The sequence below is a fragment of the Peromyscus maniculatus genome, chromosome 2 (assembly GCF_049852395.1).
Source record: "Peromyscus maniculatus bairdii isolate BWxNUB_F1_BW_parent chromosome 2, HU_Pman_BW_mat_3.1, whole genome shotgun sequence".
NCBI lineage: Eukaryota > Metazoa > Chordata > Mammalia > Rodentia > Cricetidae > Peromyscus > Peromyscus maniculatus.
The window spans coordinates 9706710-9727325 of NC_134853.1; the positions used below are offsets into that span (position 1 = coordinate 9706710).

The 20616-nt window shown below is 40.5% G+C and overlaps 1 protein-coding gene across 13 annotated transcripts in view; it reads right to left on the minus strand.

The window, feature by feature from the left end:
- Positions 1–20616, minus strand: part of Stau2 (staufen double-stranded RNA binding protein 2) — a 281249-nt gene that overhangs the window by 183272 nt on the left and 77361 nt on the right. The window lies entirely within an intron of this gene.

Consider the following 20616-nt stretch of genomic DNA (forward strand, 5'->3'; position numbering starts at 1 on the left):
TGTAGCTTTGCGCCTTTCCTGGAACTCATTCTGTAGCTCAGGCTGGCCTCGAACTCACAGAGATCCGCCTGGCTCTGCCTCCCGAGTACTGGGATTAAAGGCGTGCGCCACCACCGCCCGGCTTCAAATCCATCTTTGCTCACCTTATTAGATTACATATTTACACATTCTACTAGGTATTAGTAAAAACAAAATGCTGCATTTCAAGTATCTTTCCTATCTTTATGTAGCCATCTTATATTTCCACACTTATTTCCTTTCTCATTTGTTATTCCTTTTCTAAGTTTTTCTGTTGGGTACTCAATTTATTTTCATGGTATCATTTCCAACATAAGCATAAGACTAATGACTTCTCTTTCCATATGCCTTTTATTGTTCAAAGTATAGTGCGCTCAAGAGGAAAAATGCTCCAGTGTTCTCTAACCGCCTGGCCTTGAAGGCCTTGTAGAGGGTCATCAGTGTGTCTCTAAGGACATACCCAGAGAAAGCCTTGGGGAAGCACCTGTGTCCCTTCTCAGTCAATGTTTAATCTACTAAGGCTCTTAGTATAAATATAATAAAAGTTACTTCACATTTTAAGAAATGTATTTGAAAAATGTTTCTCAAATACCTTTTATAAACTTGGAAATAAATACTGGTAGAGAAAAGATTTTGAGATTTAGAGTGAGATAAACTGGATCTATCTACAGATGGCCCAGGGAAAGAAGCCTTATGTCAAGACTAATCAGGAGTAAGACTGACTTCGATTGCATCAACTTTCCCAATTTTATATAAGTGACAATCCATATAGAAATCACTTCATTGTGTGTGTGTGTGTGTGTGTGTGTGTGTGTGTGTGTGTGTGTGTGTGTGTGCGTGTGTGTGAGTATGGGTGTAATGGCATAGCATAGCTGTACATTTATTTAGGGACAGCTTTTCAAATAAATAAATAGATTATATATACTGTGCACCTTAAAATCTTTTGTAAAATGTTTTAAAGAAATACAGTCTTAAGTTTTTACCATATATTTACTATATATGACCTGCTCAAAACACTAACAGATTCCTAGGAGTAAGAAATATACTAAAGACATGACTCGTGAATTACGTGGATTCTTCCACAATTCCATCTTGGTTAATGCTTCTCTGAAAATGTTCTTTGTGCATTACTAGTGTAGAAAATCTCTTAAGTCCTTTGGGGTAACAAAACAATTATGAAACTATTTCTAGAAAATAGTTGAAATGCTTCTGTTTCCCCACAATGTTAAGCCCATAAATATTTGTTTTGAGTTTTAAAAATTTATTAGCAAGGAAGTATAAAAATATAATCAGACTATATTTTAAAGGGTTTTTGTTTTTATCTTTTCATGGATAAATTGCTTCAGTGATGGCTAGAATACAAGAGTCAAACGGACAGGAGAAAAGTGGAGGGCCGCCTCCAAAGCTTCCACGAGCTCCAGAAACGACTTTGTTACAATGTCCGACCCAGACATCTCCTCCAGTGTTTTTGCTGATCAAAATTAACTATCAACTTTGGACGTTTGCCCATGGCAAATACTCCCAAAAGAAACACAGAGACATTACATCAGCGGTGTTACAGCAAGATCAATGTGCTTTGATGGTGAGCCGAGCAGTAATTAGACTTACTGCACACTTGTAGTCTTTTGTCTCTTTCATTGAAATCTAAGTGAATCTGGTTGTACATCTGCATATAGTTTAATGATAACAATAACCTGCAAGTTAATAGCTATTCATTGAAATATAAAAAATTTACTTGGCATTTTCCCAGCTAATTGTTTTTACAGCTTGAATTCACTTTATGCATTAGCTGCATTCATAAAAAAGTTACATGAAGCAAATATTTTCATACTAAATTCCATTTTCCCACTGTTGCCCAATATTTAATAATCTTGAGCTATATTTCTGTAAGAAAATGTTGGCTCTAGCACATTATAAAAATTATAATTAAAATGCATATGCCCAAGAATAGGTATATTTAATCAATTATTTTATGAAACACATTTTATCTTCTCACCTGCAATAAAATTAGCCTAATGGATAACTATTTTGTTTCATATTCTCACAAGCATTAGAAGTAAGTGTGGGTTTTAAAGAGCAACTGCAGGCTTTTAACGTGGCCTTACAGAGCCAGGCCTGGGGATGCACGACTTCAATCCCAGCTCTGCAGAGGCAGAGGCAAGGGGACATCTGTGAGTTCAGGCCAGCCAGGGCTATACAGGGAACTCTGTCTCAGAAACCAAACAGAGAAACTCAACACAGAAGTACCATGTACAACTGATGGGCTGGATTTGCATCACGGAGACTGGCTGTTGGACTTCAGCAACACAAGGACTGTCAGACCAATGACAATAATCACCCTCAGACCTTGCAAATTTCTTCTGCTGTTCGCAATACATCTCAGGGTTTTCACTGCCATCCACACTAGTTTACTAGAATCCTACATCTCCTTTAGAGGCCACACACTTTCTGATTCAAGGGTTTGTTTTCAAACAAATGCAAAGGAGATACGCACAGCTACTTGGATCTTATGCACACAAATGTACAAAGGAACTTTTGCTGTAACAGATGAAGAACTGGAACCTTTCAAAACTGTCCTATGCAGTCCTGTTTTTGTAATTAGTACCCTGAGTTAATGTTCTAAACTTGTAGTTTTCAAGCATCATACATTAAAATACTTTCCACCCAAATCCTCTGCAGAGTATCACAGGGACTACAGTCATCTATGCTCTCCTTGTCCTTCTTACACAGATAATCAAGGTATGCTTTTTCTACCAAGTCAACACTGAGCGTAAAATCGCCAACTCCTCTTTATTTTTGCCATGTGTCCCAAAGCAAAGTACACCACCAAGTAAGTGAGAGACCCCTAGACAAGATGCATGTTAATATCCAGTCTGCCAGGAGAACTTCCCCCCAGGAAGGGGCTGGAGGAATACTTCGAGCCTTGAAAGGTTAATGATTTATACTTCTGATTACCATGATTTCTTCTTACTCACAATAGGGATAAGACTGAGTGTGTCACATTCTTATCTCCCCACAAAGCAGTTTTTTAGGACATTCTGAACAAGTCTCTCAAGATACCTTAATATTCCCAGAGGGATATTTACATGAGTTAGTTCAGTAAGAGGGGAAGCATGTGAGAGATTGGAGAGCCTGTTCAGCCCTCTCCCAGCAGGTGACACATGGAACCAGACCACCAAAGGCTCTGGAAGCCCCGGCTGTTCTCACTCCTTTCCTCTGAGCAACTAACCCATTAGCCTTCTTAGATACACCACATGTTCCCATGATGCTCCAGCCCTTCCTGTGCTTTCTGTCATTAGCCACTAGCTCCAAGAAGAATCCAGGGACCATGGCACTAGCACCATACTATCTCCTGAAAGAAATCCAGGGAAGAATGCAATCCTACAGGCATGGGACAACATATCTGATGAGTCTGAGGAGCAGGAAGTGGGCAGTGTGGTTGAGTCACTGAAGTGATAAATGCTGCTAATGAAGTCGGAGGAGGTATAACTAGTGAGATTTATATAAGGCCATGAGTTTGTCCTCTGACTGCCTCCAGCATTGCTCACACTACAACGAGGAAAATAGTTTCAGACCTTTGCAGGAAACAAGGGTCACTCAACAATGTCAGCACACTTCAAAACAGCAGGCAGTGGGTAGATACGCACTGACAAACTCGAACAGTGCCATTTCAAAAAGGAGACACCACCAAACACATCTCTGGATATTTTTAATGAAGGCAACTAAAAAGTTTTCAATTCTCTTTTCTATGTCATAAAGAACATTTATTTACATGTTTGGAGTGATGGTCTACATAGACTGTTCAGTGACCTGTCAATCACAGTGTAGCAGTCTATAATTCATTTATCTTTGAAGAGATACATCTTGAACAGAGAACACGAGAATGTCAATAAATCATAAAGAAATAAAGAAGAGGGAAGTAAGTCAAGGTTTTTGGTAACTGAAGCCAAGAAAAAGCCTGGGAAATTAATGGGTAATAAGCTCCCAGGAAACTCAAACTGAGAAAAAGCAGCAAGCCATGATGAGAATAATACCTACAATGATTAAATATACAGCCCCAGAATTACTGCCTAAGAACCTAAATCTCACCTCAAAGAAAGGAAAAAGCCAAATGCTGAAGCCGCCTATTTTTACTGCAGCAAAAAGAAGAAGAGGAAAACCCTGCAGGCCAGAGGACAGCACGAGTTGACAGTAGCCGGTGTGCTGGTAAGGTCAGTTCAGACTGCTTTAGAACCACAGCCTAACAGAAACCAACACGACGACGACGACGGACTGATCTGGACTCAGGCAGGATTAGAAGGAAAAATAATTGACTTTTGTTTTAAAGTGGACTGTGTAAACAACTAACAAGTCCAACACTACCAAAATGTCTGCATTGATTTAGAGAAAGCCTTCCATGTGTTCTTAAAAAAACAGGATGCCAGAAAAACTAGTAAGTCATTCAGATCCAGGGAGTATAAGGTTCCTTAAGTACATGAGAAAGCAATGTAGAGTTCTGGAACCTGAGATGTATGTGGGAGTGCAGAATGAATCTTAAACAAGTTTTACTTATGATTGTTTTTGTTATTCTTCTTTTACAATAAAATCCCTCAAGAGAACAAAAGGAAGGTTTGTCAACAATCTCATTTACAACAGGAGAAACTTCTGTGGGACCTTTGGGGAAGGCTGTAGTCCCAGCCTGAGAGTCAGGACTCTGAGAACGCCCTCCAGGACAGTGATCAACACTGACAGGAGCATGGCCACAGCCATCTCTCAGGAAGCCCAATCACCCCAGTTATGCGAGAGGAATTCGGGCCAGAAACCAAACCCTGGCGAGCTGATGGATTCACGGTGATGTCAAGTGGATGAAGGGCTCCACTGCTAATCTTATTTGTCACTGCTCTCTTGTTTTATCAAAATGTAATGCAATAAAATCAAATCAGCACAGCCTTTTACTTTTCAAACTTAAGCAGGCCAGGACACTCCTGCAAATACTTGAAAACATCGTACAACGACACCAGGTAACTCTTCAAGGAAGGAAAAGGTTTAGAGTCGATGACTCTCATGCTAGCTATTCCAAGGTGATGCTCTGTGCACGGAGAGTGACTTCTGCTCACACAGGGAAGTGGAAGTCTCATTCCTGCAGGCCCAGTGTCTGGCATCTACTGTGATGTCTAGCACTTAGAAGAAGTCCAATAAAGATGTTAAATGAGGGACTAACAGCTAACACTTATTAAGTGGTTTACTAGTGCCAGCACTGGTCATTCAGTAACTCACTTAATATTTCCAACAGCCCTCAGTAGTGAATGCTATGACTACTTCCGTTTTCATTCACAGAAACTAAAACATGTTCTGGGTACCTTGACATAACTGGAGCTGGCTTTTGATTGAAGACACACCAACTGCACGGCCTTGACGGGTCACACCACCCACTGCCCTCCTCCTGAGATGAGCGGATGGATGATGGCAAGAATGGAAAGCAAACTCACAGCAGCCATGTTCTCAGCTAGAGCAACACAAATCTGGTCTTAAAGCATGGTGGACTCAAAGTGAGGGAAGCATGTAGGACCTTGTAGAGGAGGATGGGGTCAATGTGCACCTTCTAAACCCTGAGTGTGATCTCTGAAACACGCTTTCAACCTGCTTGTACCCAGGAGGCACATGAGAAGATTTAAAAACAGCGGCTGACATGGAAGGGGGAGGGGCCTAGCACTCAATGCTGAACTGCAGGCAACTGATGGATTCTGGGAGACTGAATTGCTGTTTTAAGTGGAGCCTAGCAGTCCCCAATGGACAGCTCCAAACTCAAAGTCCCACAGACTGCCTTGGTTAAACTCAGCAGGTTATAAACCAAAACAATTAGACATGAATGTGTGTGGAAAAGATTTGTAGACAAAAGAGGGGATAGGCAGGAGCAGTAGGGAGACAGGAAAAGGTGGGAGGTGAGAGTGATCAATACCTATTATGTACATGTGTGAAACTGTAAACAAACAAACAAATAAAACTACAGTCTGGGGCTGGGGGATGGGTCAGACAGCAAAAGGATCTGAACTGAATCTCCAAAACCCACATTTGAAAAAATAGCTGCCAGGCAGTGGTGGTACCCACCTTTAATCCCAGCACTTGGGAGGCAGTGGCAGATGGATTTCTGAGTTCGAGGCCAGCCTGGTGAGTTCCAGGACAGCCAAAGCTACACAAGCCTGTCTCAAAAAACAAACAAATAAACAAACAGAAAAGCCAAATGTTCCTTCTCTCAGATTTCAGTCAGGGTTTTGCTGAAAACCTGCAGTGAGTCCGAACTGTAACCCAAGAGGACAAAACTCCTAGTCACATCTCTGACTCCACTTCTTCAGCCACGCTGCCCCTCCCGTTCCACAGGCTCATCAGCCTGCCCCACTGATCTGTTGCTTCTTTCTAAGCTCCCCTTGGTATTCTTTGTTCAAATCACACCTTCCCAGAAGGCCTCTCCACTTACAATTACAATGCCATTCCTTACAATACTCTATTTTCCCTCTGCCGACCCCACCATAGATAGCTCTTCACTTTCAAATCGACTATGAAGCGTACCTGCATTTTTTAACTGCCTGACCAGCATGTAAGCCTGGCCTGTGCTAAATGAATGTAACACACACACACACACACACACACACACACACACACACACACACACAAAACAACAACACTGTTAGAGTGAACGGGAAACAACCGGGTGTCCAAAACTACAAGCTGGGTTAAACAAATTATGGAGTAACCACACAGTGGGATACTAATCAGTTCTTAAGTAAATGAAGCAGAAATTGTTTCTCGTCTGACCAAGTTAGGCTCTAACTGGAAAAAAAAAACAAAACACTTTTACAGGACACTATAAATTGAACAGAACACAAAACACCAACTTGGTTCAAGTCCCTAAAGAGTGAAAAAAATAAATGGTCTGGGGACAGAGTTACCATCTGGAAAACTGTTAAAACCTGAAGAGGGGAATCCTAGATGAGACCCAGACAGAGAGCCCCACATTCTAGATACAAAACCCTGCCCGATCTCTAGCTGACCCATGAGCTCCACTGGAGGAGCCACTGAAATGTGAGCTGTGTCCGGCAGGAGGAAAACACCCTTGTTTGTAGGCTGTGGGCAGATGAGCCAACCGCCTGTTCAAATGATTCTTTCAAGTCTTTCACCACTCCCACAGTGTGGAGCACTTCCTGTTTCCAGCTTGCGGGTGGTGGGTGCTCCGCCCATACCAGCTGCTGTGTCTCAAGAGTCAAGGACCCTGCTGCCCCTGCAGGCTGCAGAGGTGCTCATCAGGGAAAGGGCCAGACCCAGGCCTGAGACCTGAGTTCAACCCCAGGACCCAAGCGGTAGACAGAGAACCAGTTCTCCCAGTCTGTCCTCTGACCTCCCTACACACACACACACACACACACACACACACACACACACACACAGTTGCATATGCACACTCACAAAAATGCCCACAAAATAAATAAAAAACAAATGAATAAATGTAATAATTTTTTTAAAGGAAAAGAAACACGGGATTTTGAAGTACATTTTCTAATTAACTGGACCAACTAAACCAATTAAATATACTTACTACTTGGGTCATGTGAAATATTCTTCTAAACAAGACAGCCCACCAGATTAACTTCAATTGAACTGACATTTTAGATAAAATTGAACAATAAAGTTCTAGATCCCATGTTTTCCAAGGCATTCTTAGAGTACCAACATCCATCCCAGTTTACTTATTTTTAGAAATCTTCTCTAGGGGGCAGAAAGATGGTTCCGAGGGTCAAGGCACTTAACACCAAGCCCAGTGGCCCGAGCTCAATCCCCAAGAACTACACGGTAAGAGAAGAGGACCAACTCCCGGGAGGCGTCCCCGACCTCTACATGTGTGCTGTGGTGTATACACCACACTTTTATAAATAAATAAATAAATAAATAAATAAATAAATAAATAAATAAAATTTCAAAAGTAAACTTCTGACACTGCTGACCAAACTGAAGGAGACTATTTCTGAAAAGAAAAGAAAAATGCTTGTACAATCAATTCTGTAAGAAAATGCTACAATGTATTTAACTATATTTAAAACAGTACCAAATATAATAATTTCTCCATAAACATTGGGAACACACAAAATTATTCAAATTTTCTGTTTCTACTGCCAAGAAGTATTTCTTAAATCCAAGCGTTTCCTAACATAATATGCAACATCCTATTGCTAGTCAACAAGAGAAAGAAAATTAAAATTAAATTTATTTTAGAATTAAATTTATCATCTAACAGAAAAATAACAAAATACAGAATCAAGAATAAGTACAAGGTGAAATTATTAAAAGACACTGATTTGAAGTCTTGGTTCTGCATAAAACAGTTGATCTTTCATAAACTCATCAAATAACCTCCTGAGAAGACCCAGAAAGCAGACACTTTCAGCTCTGAAAGCCAAATGGCCTGGGTATACCTCTTCACCCCTGCTGTAGAGCTGAAGATGCCTACCCCAGGGGATGTGGCTATGGACCATGACATCTGATGAACGGGAGCTGCCATCTGTATTTCATATAACTTCGACACTTCACAAAATATGACTGTTTATTTTTTTTATTTTAACGTGCAAACTTAAATCATGGGGTGATGGGGAAACGGGCAGCACTTGGTTTGTCTTGTGAGCAGCAGCCTGCCAACCCCAGTTGAGAACGTGGTTACTGGAAACCCTTGCCAAGGACTCTCATAACAAGAGAGTTTATGAATCTGCTTTTCACTGTGCCACCGTTTCCTATACAGTAAACTCTGGCACACTATCACCTGCCAAAATAATAACTGAGCCAATGCTATGAGAGCTAAAATAGTATATCCTTAAAATTAAAAAGTGGGAGGCAGTAGAAAGACAGAAAATTGTTATTTTGTTACACATTTCAACATCATAAATTTCACACAGAATTAAACTCACACTATATAATTTTGTTTATTGAAGTTATTGGTTACTTTTATGCCAAACTTGGAACTCCATTAACCTTCAGTGTGATTTAGTATTAAAATGTGGCCACAAGAATCCTGGCATTTTCATAGTCCATCATGTTCCATATGGTAATACCAAAACATCAAGACTGCCAAAGGACAGAATCAAGAAAAACGTGTTCTATTTGTAACTTACCTTTTATTAGTTGTAGCTTATCTTTTCTGATATTTTAACAAAGTTATTATGAAAAAATCTTGCAAATAAAAAATACTACACGCCAAGATAAACCAGACCCAACGTCTATACATCTCAATGATCTTCTATGCAGTCAGAATAGCTGTTTTGAATCTCACCTTTAAGTAGATGTTAAACAACCCGTAGAAGCCATCATTTCCTCCAGTCTGCTCTACAGCATTATCTATGTCCATTAACATAACGGAGTATGAGAAATACTATACACTGTATACATCCCTAGATTTACCATGCATGCAAATTTAAGTTCCGAGACATCCTGCAGCAAGAAACTTAATGGTCTACTTTACTACTGTCCAAAATTACACACTCACTTTCTTTTGGTGCAAAGCTTACTAGCATTCAAAAAAGTTCAGTCTTTAAAACACACTTTGAAATTTCTTTTAATCTCTAATACAGGCTGGATGGATAAGTATCTCTTCAGAAACACAGAGAAATTCTCAGATAAACACTCCTTGCGGGAGACAGAATCAGGTTTTACTCCTCCTTCAATGTCTGAACCAGTAAACAAACTGTTTTTTTATTTTGTTTCTATTCTCTCACAAAAATTTCCTAATTGATCCAGCCATAACTACAGTTACACTTCTATTATTTCTCTATGTAAAATGTGGCCAAGTCTCTTCCTACATAAACATTCATTTCTCCTATCCACTCCCAACGCTCGGAAGAGAATAACTCAATTCTGCAGGATGGTCCACTTCCGCCCCTCTCTAGCAGTCTTCTCAAATCCCCGTTCCTCTGTTTATAACAGAGGTAATACTACACAGTGTGGGGAGACGGGGGACAATGTGAGGGTGGAATGCAGTGGAATGCAATTTGAAAGAGTCGTCATGAAAAGGCAGGCTGAAATGGTTACATTAGGTCACACAAGAAAACGAATCTGTCTAAAATGGGCGTGTCGCTGACTTTCTTGGGAAACGCCTTAAGGTGGCTGGAGTGAAACACCCTTGGAAGGGTTGTGTGGAGGTTCCACCTTGAGCACAGGTGCCACACTCTTGGCCCTAGAGCTGCAGTGAAGGAGGGAGGGGATATAGACGAGCACAGCCAGCCAGATCCGGCACTGGAAATCAGTGGGGTAACAGATCATCCAGACATCCACTGAAGCAAAATGGTAGATCAGAGAGAGAAGGATGTCTGGAAGAGTGGAGCCTCGTATGATATTGTACATGTAGTCAATTCCCATCCTTCCCTCTCCTCTATATCACTCCTGACGTATAGTCTCCTATAACAAACACAAACTTGATGTTTCCTCCTAGATATCTTACAAACATGTCTATGCTCAAAGCTTTAATTACATTCCAAATCTGATTACACTGTATTTCCCCACCTAAGCAAACGGCAGTACTTCTACCCACTACCAAAAGCTAGAGACCTGCAAGCTTCTCCCATTAAATTTAGAACAGACGTGAGATTCCACTAGAACACTCTCATACCAGGGAGCTATACCCCGGAGCCCAACCCCACACACTGGGTAGGCTTTGGGTTTTAAAAGCTCTTGCCATTCCCAATTAGCCTCTCTGTGTCTCTGCCTTCTGCTTGTGGATCAGATATGAGCTCTCGGCTATTGCTGCAGAGACAAGTCCTCTAGGCTGCTGCCATGCTCCCTGCCATGATGGTCATGAACTCTAACTCCTGGAATTGAGAGCCACCAAATTAAATCCTTTCTTTTTCTAGTTGCCTTGGTTGCAGTGTTTTGCCATGAAAATAGAAGTAACCAAGGCACAGCTTCCCATTAGGAGACAGCAGTTGCAAAGGTCTGAGCAGCCTCTGACAGTGTGTGTACTGAAGTGGAGGATGAGGGCCCACCAAGCAGCACCAGTTCTCAAAGAGCTTTGTTTTCATGTTCGAGGAACCTTTGTATTTGCAATCTTCGACAGGCTTGATGTTTGTGCTTCTGTTATTTCATGATTAATGACTAACAACAAAATCCACAATAAAAGTAGCAAATTACAGTGTATCACTACAGGAGAACATAACACAAATTTATTAGAGGAATGCGTATCAGTGACATAGAAACTGTTATAATACATTTTGAATCTAAAAGAGAATTATATGAGTTGCATGTATCTACATACTCACTTAAGAATTTCAATAGATGCCGGGCAGTGGTGGCGCACGCCTTTAATCCCAGCACTCGGGAGGCAGAGCCAGGCGGATCTCTGTGAGTTCGAGGCCAGCCTGGGCTACCAAGTGAGCTCCAGGAAAGGCGCAAAGCTACGCAGAGAAACCCTGTCTCGAAAAACCAAAAAAAAAAAAAAAAAAAAAAAAAAAGAATTTCAATAGAGCCAGGCATGCCTTTAATTCCAGCACTTGGCAAGCGGATCTCTGAGTTCAAGGCCAGCCTGGTCTACAGAGCAAGTTCCAAGACAGCCAGGGCTGTTACACAGAGAAATTCTGTCTCAAGAAACAAAGCAAAAAACAAAGAATCTCAATAGCAGCACTTCTAGCAGGGAAGAGTGTAGATAATTACTTAAGCCAGAAGTTTATATAAGCCTATCCCCAGAGCAGACAGAACTCGGGGAGTCACGAAGGAGATGTGACTAAGCAAGCACTCAGAAGCTGAGGTGGGAGGCTGAAACAATTACACACGTGAGAGAAAAGGAAACAAAAACCTTTCCTCATCTCTGCTCTCAACAAGGAAACACCCAATGTACAGTTTACCTCTGCCTTTAAGAGGACCACATTGCTTACTATAAATGGTTACATCCTGACTCTCTGAAAGGGTTGGACTTGATGGGTTTTTTTTTTCTTTCTTGTTTTCACAACATGAGGTTTTAAAAACATTTACTTTATGTTTTAATTGTGTCTATGTGTATGTCCATGTGTAAAAATGTGCACATGGGTGCAGGTGCCCAGGAAGTCAAGATGTCAGGTCTCCCTGGAATTGGAGTTCCTGACAATTGTGAGCCACCCAACATGGAACATGACTCAGGTCCTCTACAAAGGCAATACAGTATGTACTTTTAACTGCTAGGCCGTCTCTCCTGACCCATAGCTTTTTGATGATGCTACCCTAAAACATGCTCTTACAGACATCTGTAGGAGGGAAACGCATTGTAACAGTCTCTAAATGTGTCTTCCAATTCTTATTCCAGGAAACAATCTACAGTTTTACTAAAAATTTCAAATGAAAGGTTTAATTTTCACTAAAAACATCCAATTTACCTAAATGATACAGATACTAAATCCTAACTCAACAGCATGCAAACCCTGTAAAAGCTAATTCCTGAGACAAAGTCATGCTGCCCTCTAATGGTTCAAGATAAACAGTTTGACCTGTTCTATACCAGGAAGACCACAAGTACAATTTCATTATTTTGTAAACAGAAATATTACATTAAATGGCAGAGAAAAGGAATGTCAATTTTGTGTGTGCCCAAGCTCAAGAGATTAGCGCTGACTGCTCTCCCCATATTGAGATTCTTTATTATGGCAGACTTCCAACCACATTTGCCTATGAATGCTTACATCAATACAAAAACACACAACACTCCTGTGCACTCTGCAACCGCTTTTGCAATTCATCTTCTTTTCAATGAAATATATAACAACAGCATTCAAACTTAAATGTTCATGTACCATTAAAGAATTTAGAAAATGTATAGTACTGTTGTGTGTGTACACATGTATACGCAGGTGTGCAGATATGTGGAGGGAGGTAAAGGCCATCTGGGTTGACAGGGGGTGTCTTTCTTGATTGTTCTCCACCTTATTATTTGCAACAGGGTTTCTCAATGAGCCCAAAGCAGAAATCTACCTGTCTCTCTTCCTGGCCAGCATGAGGGTCACTTTTATGCACTGGCTATAACTGCAGTAATGGGGATCCAAACTCAGGTCTTCATGCACACACAAGCTTTTTACCAACTAATGAGCCAGGAGCGACCAAACTTCCTGAGAAGACCCAGAGAGCAGACACTTTCAGCTCTGCAAGCCAAATGGCCTGGGGTATACCTCTTCACCCCTGCTGTAGAGCTGAAGATGCCTATCCCAGAGGATGTGGCTATGGACCATGATATCTGATGAATGGGAGCTGCCATCTATATTTCTCTGGTAACTAATCATTTTGAGCATGTTTTCATGTCCTTATCAGTCATTCATGCCTCTTTAGTCAAGAAAGCCCTACACAGTATTTTGTCCATTTTTGCTGACTTCCTGTCACAGGGTTGTAGACATTTCTTTATATATTCTAGATACGAGTTATTGTTCAAATACACATATTGCAAATCATCCTTTCTCTGGAGACTATAAGTTATACTCTTTATGCTCTAAAATATCTTATATCTCCAGAGGAGCAAAAATTTCTTCCTGGAAATTTTACATCTCCAATTTTTTTTTTCTATAATCCATCTGAAATTACTTTTTCCTATAGAGTAAGGTGGAAATGGTGGGTCTTGGTTGTTTCCTTGCCTAGATATCTCCCTGAACACCCAATCATTGGAAAGAAGAGACACTTAGTCACTGTTCTATTGCTGTGAAGAGACACCATGATCAAATCAACTCTTATATAAGAAAGCATTTCATTGGGGGCCTGCTTACAGTTTCAGAGGGCTAGTCCATTGTCATCATGGTGGAGAGCATGGTGGCAGGCAGGCAGATGTGATATTAGAAAGGTAGCTAAGAGCTACATCCTGATCCACAGGCTGTGGTGGAGGGCAGACAGACACTGGGCCTGGCATAGGCTTTTGAAACCTCAAAGCCCCACCCCGGCCCCAACCCCTTGCCCCTGTGACACACTTTCTCTAAAAAGGCCAAACCTACTCCAACAAGGCCACACCTCCGAATCCTTTCTCCAACAGTTCCATCCCTGGAGACTAATCATTCAGATACATGAGCCTGTGAGGACTGTACTCACTTAAACCACCGCCGCAGCCTGCCCCACTAGCACCTTCACTGGAATTGGTTTTCAAAGAACTAAATGACCACACATGGGGGATCTATTTCTTACCTCCTTATTTCAGAAATCAGCAAGCTTGTTCAAAGGGACAGACTATAAATATCTGGAGCTTTGCAGGGAATACACAATCCCTGCCATAACTATTCAACTCTGTCAGAGTAGCACAAAAGCCACAGACAATACCCAAACAAGTGACTATTACTGTGCTCCAACAAAATAAAGACACACTAAAATGTCAACATCACCTAGCTTCATGTGCCATTATCTTTCATCTTTTAATATTTTTCCAGCTATTTAAAAATGGAAAAGCTAGTATCCGCCTGCCAGCTGAATGGCCCAGACTCACTCACCAGATTCTTTTCTCCAAGGCCCACCCCATAGTCCTTGCCCTGCTCTCCTACTTCACTACCACCCCCCTCCACCCACCTTGCTGGGCTCTGCCCCCACCCTGGTGGACTCCGACTGCTCAGGTTGCAGGCTACACCAGTCAGAAGAACAGTTATTATTACAACAAAGGCCAAGCTAACCCCAGAAGGCCAGCTCCCAACTTGGACAGAGACTCCCTACTGGATCAGAGCTCACGACCCACTTCAAGAAATCCAAGCCACAAAGAGGAAACAGAAATCAAGGAACAAAACACCCAGTCAACAAAGGCAAACTTAGAAATCAGGACCTAAACCTAATCATCCCAAACCCATATGCCTAAACACCAGAGTAAGAACATAATCAACAACAGCCAGGGTAATATGGCTCCACCAAAGCTCAGCTATACTAATACAGCAAGACCTTAATATGCCAACACAGAGGGAGCACAAGAAAATGACCTTAAAAACAACTTTATAAAAATGATAGAGGTCCTTCGAGAGGAAATGAAAATCTCCCTTAAAGAAATTGAGGAAAGACAACCAAAAAATTTGAGGAAATCAATAAATCCCTTAAAGAATGTCAAGAAAGCTAAGAAAAAGCAAACAAACAACTGAAGGAAACTATTCAAGACATGAAAACCAAAATATAGGCAATAAAAAAAATGACAAACTGAGGGAATTCTGGAAATAGAAAATCTGGGTAAGTGAACAGGAACTACAGACACAAACATCACCAAAAGAATGTAAGAGATGAAAGAGAGAATCTCAGACATTGAAGACACCATAAAGGAAATAGATTCATCGGTCAAAGAAAATGTTAAATCCAAAAAATTCTTAGCATAAAACATCCATGAAATCTGGGGCTCAATGACCAAACATAAGAATAATAGGAATAGAAGGAGAAGAATCCCAGCTCAAAAACCCAGAAAATATATTTAACAAAATTATAGAAGAAAATTTTCCTAACCTAAAGAAGGACATGCCTATAAAGGTACAAGAAGCTTACAGAACACCAAATAGATTGGATCAGAAAAGGAAGTCCTTGAGCCACATAATAATTAAAACACTAAAAATACAGAAGAAAAAAGGATACTAAAAGCTGCAAGGGGAAAAGGTCAAGTAACATGTAAAGGTAGACCTATCAGAATTATACCCGACTTTTCAATGGAGACTCTAAACTCCAGAAGGGCCTGGACAGATGTCTTGCAGACTCTAAGAGACCACAGATGCCAGCCAAGACTACTATACCCAGCAAAACTGTCAATCACCATAGATGGAGAACACAGATATTTCATGACAAAGTCAAATTAAAATAATATCTATCCCCAAACCCACCTCTACAGAAGGTACTAGAAAGAAACTCCAACTGAAGGAAGTTATCTACACCCACAAAAGCACAGACAATAGATAACCTCACATCAGCAAAATCCAAAGAAAGAAACACACACACATACACACACACACACACACACACACACACACACACACACGTGCACACACGTGCACACACACTTACAAATGGACTCAATTTGCCAATAAAAAGACACGGGCTAACAGAATGGATATGGAAACAGTATCCACCCTTCTGCTGCATGCAAGAAACACACCTTAAGTTCAAAGACAGATATAACCTCAGAGTGAAGGGTTGGAAAATATTTCCAATCAAGAAACAAGCTGGTGTTGCTATTCTAATATCTAACAAAACAAACTTCAAAACAAAATTAATCAAAAGAGATAGAGTAGGCCATTACATACTCATTAGAGGAAAGATCCACCAAGATGATGTCTCAATTCTGAACATCTCTGCTCCAAATGCAAGGGCATCCATATTTATAAAAGAAACATTACTAAAGCTTAAATCATACATCAAAGTCCACAAATTAATAATGGGAGACTTTAACACCCCACTCTTACCAATGGACATGTCGTCCAGACAAAAAATACAATAGAGAAACAATGGAATGAGCAGAAATTATTACTCAAATGGACCTAGCAGATATCTACAGAACATTTCACCCACACACAAAAGAATATACCTTCTTCTCAACACCTCATGGAACCTTCCACAAAATTGACCACATACTTGGTCACAAAGCAACTCTTAACAGATACAAAAAAACTGAAATAACCCCCTGTATCCTATCAGACCACCATGGATTAAAGCTGGATTTCAACAACAGAAAAAAACAGAAGTCCTACAAACTCATAAAAACTGAACAACTCTACTGAATTATCACTGGGTCAAGGAAGAAATAGAAATTAAAGGCTTCCTAGAATTCAATGAAAAAGAATGCACAACATACCCCAACTCATGGGACACAATGAAAGTGGTGCTAAGAGAAAAGTTCACAGCACTAAATGCCTTCGTGAAGAATTTGGAGAGCCGGGCGGTGGTGGCTCAGGCCTTTAATCCCAGCACTTGGGAGGCAGAGGCAGGCGGATCTTTGTGAGTTCAAGGCCAGCCTGGGCTACCAAGTGAGTTCCAGGAAAGGCACAAAGCTACACAGAGAAACCCTGTCTCGAAAAAAAAAAGAATTTGGAGAGATCTTGTACTAGTGACTTAACAGCACACCTGAAAACTCTAGAACAAAAAGAAATAAACTCATCCAAGAGAAGTAGACAGCAGGAAATAATTAAACTCGGGGCTGAAATCAATAAAATAGAAACAAAGAGAACAATACAAAGAATCAATGAAACAAAGAGTTGGTTCTTTGAGAGAATCAACAAGATAGACAGACAAACCCTTATCCAAATTAACTAAAAGGCAGAGAGAAAATATCCAAATTAACAAAATCAGAAACAAAAAGGGGACATAAAATCCAAATAATCATTAAGTCATACTTCAAAAACCTGGACTCCACAAAATTGGAAAAATCTAAAAGAAATGGACAATTTTCTCAATAGATACCATTTACCAAAGTTAAATCAGGATCAAATAAACAATTTAAATGAACCTATAACCCAAAAGAAAATACAAGCAGTCATCAAGTTTCCCAACCAAAAAAAGCTAAGGGCCAGATGGTTTTAGTGCAGAATTCTACTAGACTTTCAAAAAGCTAATACCAATACTCTTTAAAATATTCCACAAAATAAAGCCGGGTGGTGGTGGCGCACGCCTTTAATCCCAGCACTTGGGAGGCAGAGCCAGGCGGATCTCTGTGAGTTCGAGGCCAGCCTGAGCTACCAAGTGAGTCCCAGGAAAGGCGCAAAGCTACACAGAGAAACCCTGTCTCGAAAAAACCAAAAAAAAAAAAAAAAAAAAAAATATTCCACAAAATAAAAACGGAAGGAACATTGCCAAATTCATTTTATCAGGCCATAGTCACCCTGATACTCAAATCACACAAAGACTCAACAAAGAAAGAGGTATCACCATTACAGACCAATTTCCCTCATGACCCTAATGCAAAAAAATACTCGCAAACCAAATCCAAGAACATATCAAAAAGATCATCCACTATGATCAAGTAGGTTTCATCCTAGAGATGCAGGAATGGTTCAACATATGAAAATCTGCCAATTGAATCCACCATATAAACAAGCTAAAAGAAAACACACACACACACACACACACACACACACACATGATCATCTCATTAGATACTGAAAAAGTGTTTGGCAAAATCCAACACCCCATCATGATAAAAGTTTTGGAGAGATCAAGGATACATATTAAAGGCAATATACAGCAAACCAACAGTCAACATCAAACTGAATAGAGAGAAACTTACAAGCAATTCCACTAAAATCAGGGACAAGGCTGTCATTTTCTCCATTTCTATGCATTATAGTAGTTGAAGTTCTAGCTAGAGCAATGAAACAACTAAAGGAGATCAAGGGGATATAAATTGCAAAGGAAGAAGTCAAAGTATCGGTATTAGCAGATGATATGATAGTATCACAGGCAACCCCCCAAAATTCCTACAGCTCATAAACACCTTCAGTGAAATGGTGAGATACAAAATTACCTAAAAAAAAAAAAAAAAAATCAGTAGCCCTCCTATAGACAAACAATAAACAGGCCAAGAACAAAGTCAGGGAAACAAAACCCTTCACATCAGCCACAAATAATATAAAATATCTTGGTGTGACTCTAACCAAGGAAATGAAAGCCCTGTATAACAAGAACTTCAAGTCTTTGGAGAAAGAAAATGAAGATATCAGAAGATGGAAAGAACTTCTACGTTCATGGACTGGTAGGATTAACATAGTAAAAATGGCCATCTTACCAAAAGCAATCTACAGATTCAGTGCAATCCTCATCAAAACTCCAACACAATTCTTTACAGTCCTTGAAAGAACAATACTCAACTTCATACGGAAAAACCCAGGATAGCTAAAACAATTCTGTACAATAAAAGAACTTCCAAAGGTATCACCATCCCTGATTTCAAGCTGTCTGATTGAGCAACAGTAATAAAAAACACATGGTACTGGCATAAAAATAGACAGGTTGATCAATGGAATCAAATCGAAGGCCCATACACTTATGGACACTTAATTTTCGACAAAGAAGCCAAAATTATACAATGAAAAAAAGAAAGCATCCTCAAAAAACAGTACTGATCTAACTGAATGTCTGCATGCAGAAGAATACAAATAGATCCATATTTATCTCCCTGCACAAAACTCAAGTCCAAGTGGATCAAAAAGCTCAACATAAAACCAGATATGCTGAATCTGACAGAAGAGAAAGTGGGGAATAGCCTTGACGGCATTGGCTCAGGAGACAACTTCTTGAAGAGAACACCAGTAGTGCAGGAACTAAGATCAACAATTCATAAATGGGACCTCATTAAACTGAAAAGCTTCTTTTGTACAGCAAAGGACACCATCAACAGGACAAAATGGCGGCCTACAGAATGGGAAAAGATCTTTGCCAACGCACATCCAACAGAGGGATGATCTCCAAAATATATAAAGAACTCAAGAAACTAGATATCCACAAACCAAATAATCTAATTTTAAAAATGGCATACAAATCTAAACAGAGAATTCTCAACAGAGGAAAATGGCTGAGAAACTCTTACAGAAATGTTCAACATCCTTGGCCATCAGGGAAATGCAAATCAAAACAACTCTGAGATTCCATCTTACACATGTTAGAACAGCTAAGATCAAAAACACAGTGACAGCTCATACTGGAGAGGATGTAGAGCAAGTGGAACACTCCTCTATTGCTGATGAGAGTGAAAGTTTGTACTGTCACTTTGGAAATCAATATGGCAGTTTCTCAAAAAACTGGGAATCGATTTCAAGACCCAGCTATACCTGGGCATATATCCAAGGGATGCTCAATCATACCCCAAGGACACTTAACAATGTTCATAGCAGCTTTATTTGTAATAGTCAGACATTGGAAACAAGCTAGATGTCCCTCAACCAAAGAATAGATAAAGTAAATGTGGCACTTACTCAGCTGTTAGAAACAATGACATCATGAAATTTGCTGGTAAATGGATGGAACTAGAAAAGATCATTGTGAGTGAGGTAACCCAGACCCAGAAAGACAAACATGGTATGTACTCACTCATAAGTGTATATTAGCTGTAAAGTAAAGGAGAACCATACTACAATCCACAGACCCAGAGAGGCTAAGTAACAGGGAGGGCCCAAGTGGTGGTGGTGGGATGGGGGCCAAGGGGATTCATGAATCTTATTGTGAAGAGGAAATTGAATTGATGTTGCCAGTGGACAGAGGGAGTGGTCTGGAAGACAGGAGAGGGGGATGAGAACAGGAGTGATCAAGTGAGGGGAGGAAGGAGGAAGAGAATACTGAGAGAGACAACTGGAACCAGGGGCATCTCTGGGATGAGCTAGAAACCTAGTGCAATGGAAACTCCCAGGAATCTATGAGGGTGACCCTCACTAAGACCTCTAACAATGGAGGATATGGAGCCTGAAACAGCCATCTCATGTAACCAGGCAAGACTTCCAGTGCAGGGGTTGAACACCAACCCAGCCACAAAACCTCTGACCTACAATTTGTCCTGCCTACAAGATGTGCTGGGGTAAAGGTGGCGCAGAACTTGTGGGAGTGGCCAAGCAATGACTGGTCCAGCCTGAGACCTGAACCATGAGAAGGTGCTTGCCCGGGAGGGCCAGGACCTCGAGGCGGGACAGCCTAGAGACCTAGGATAGAACCAAA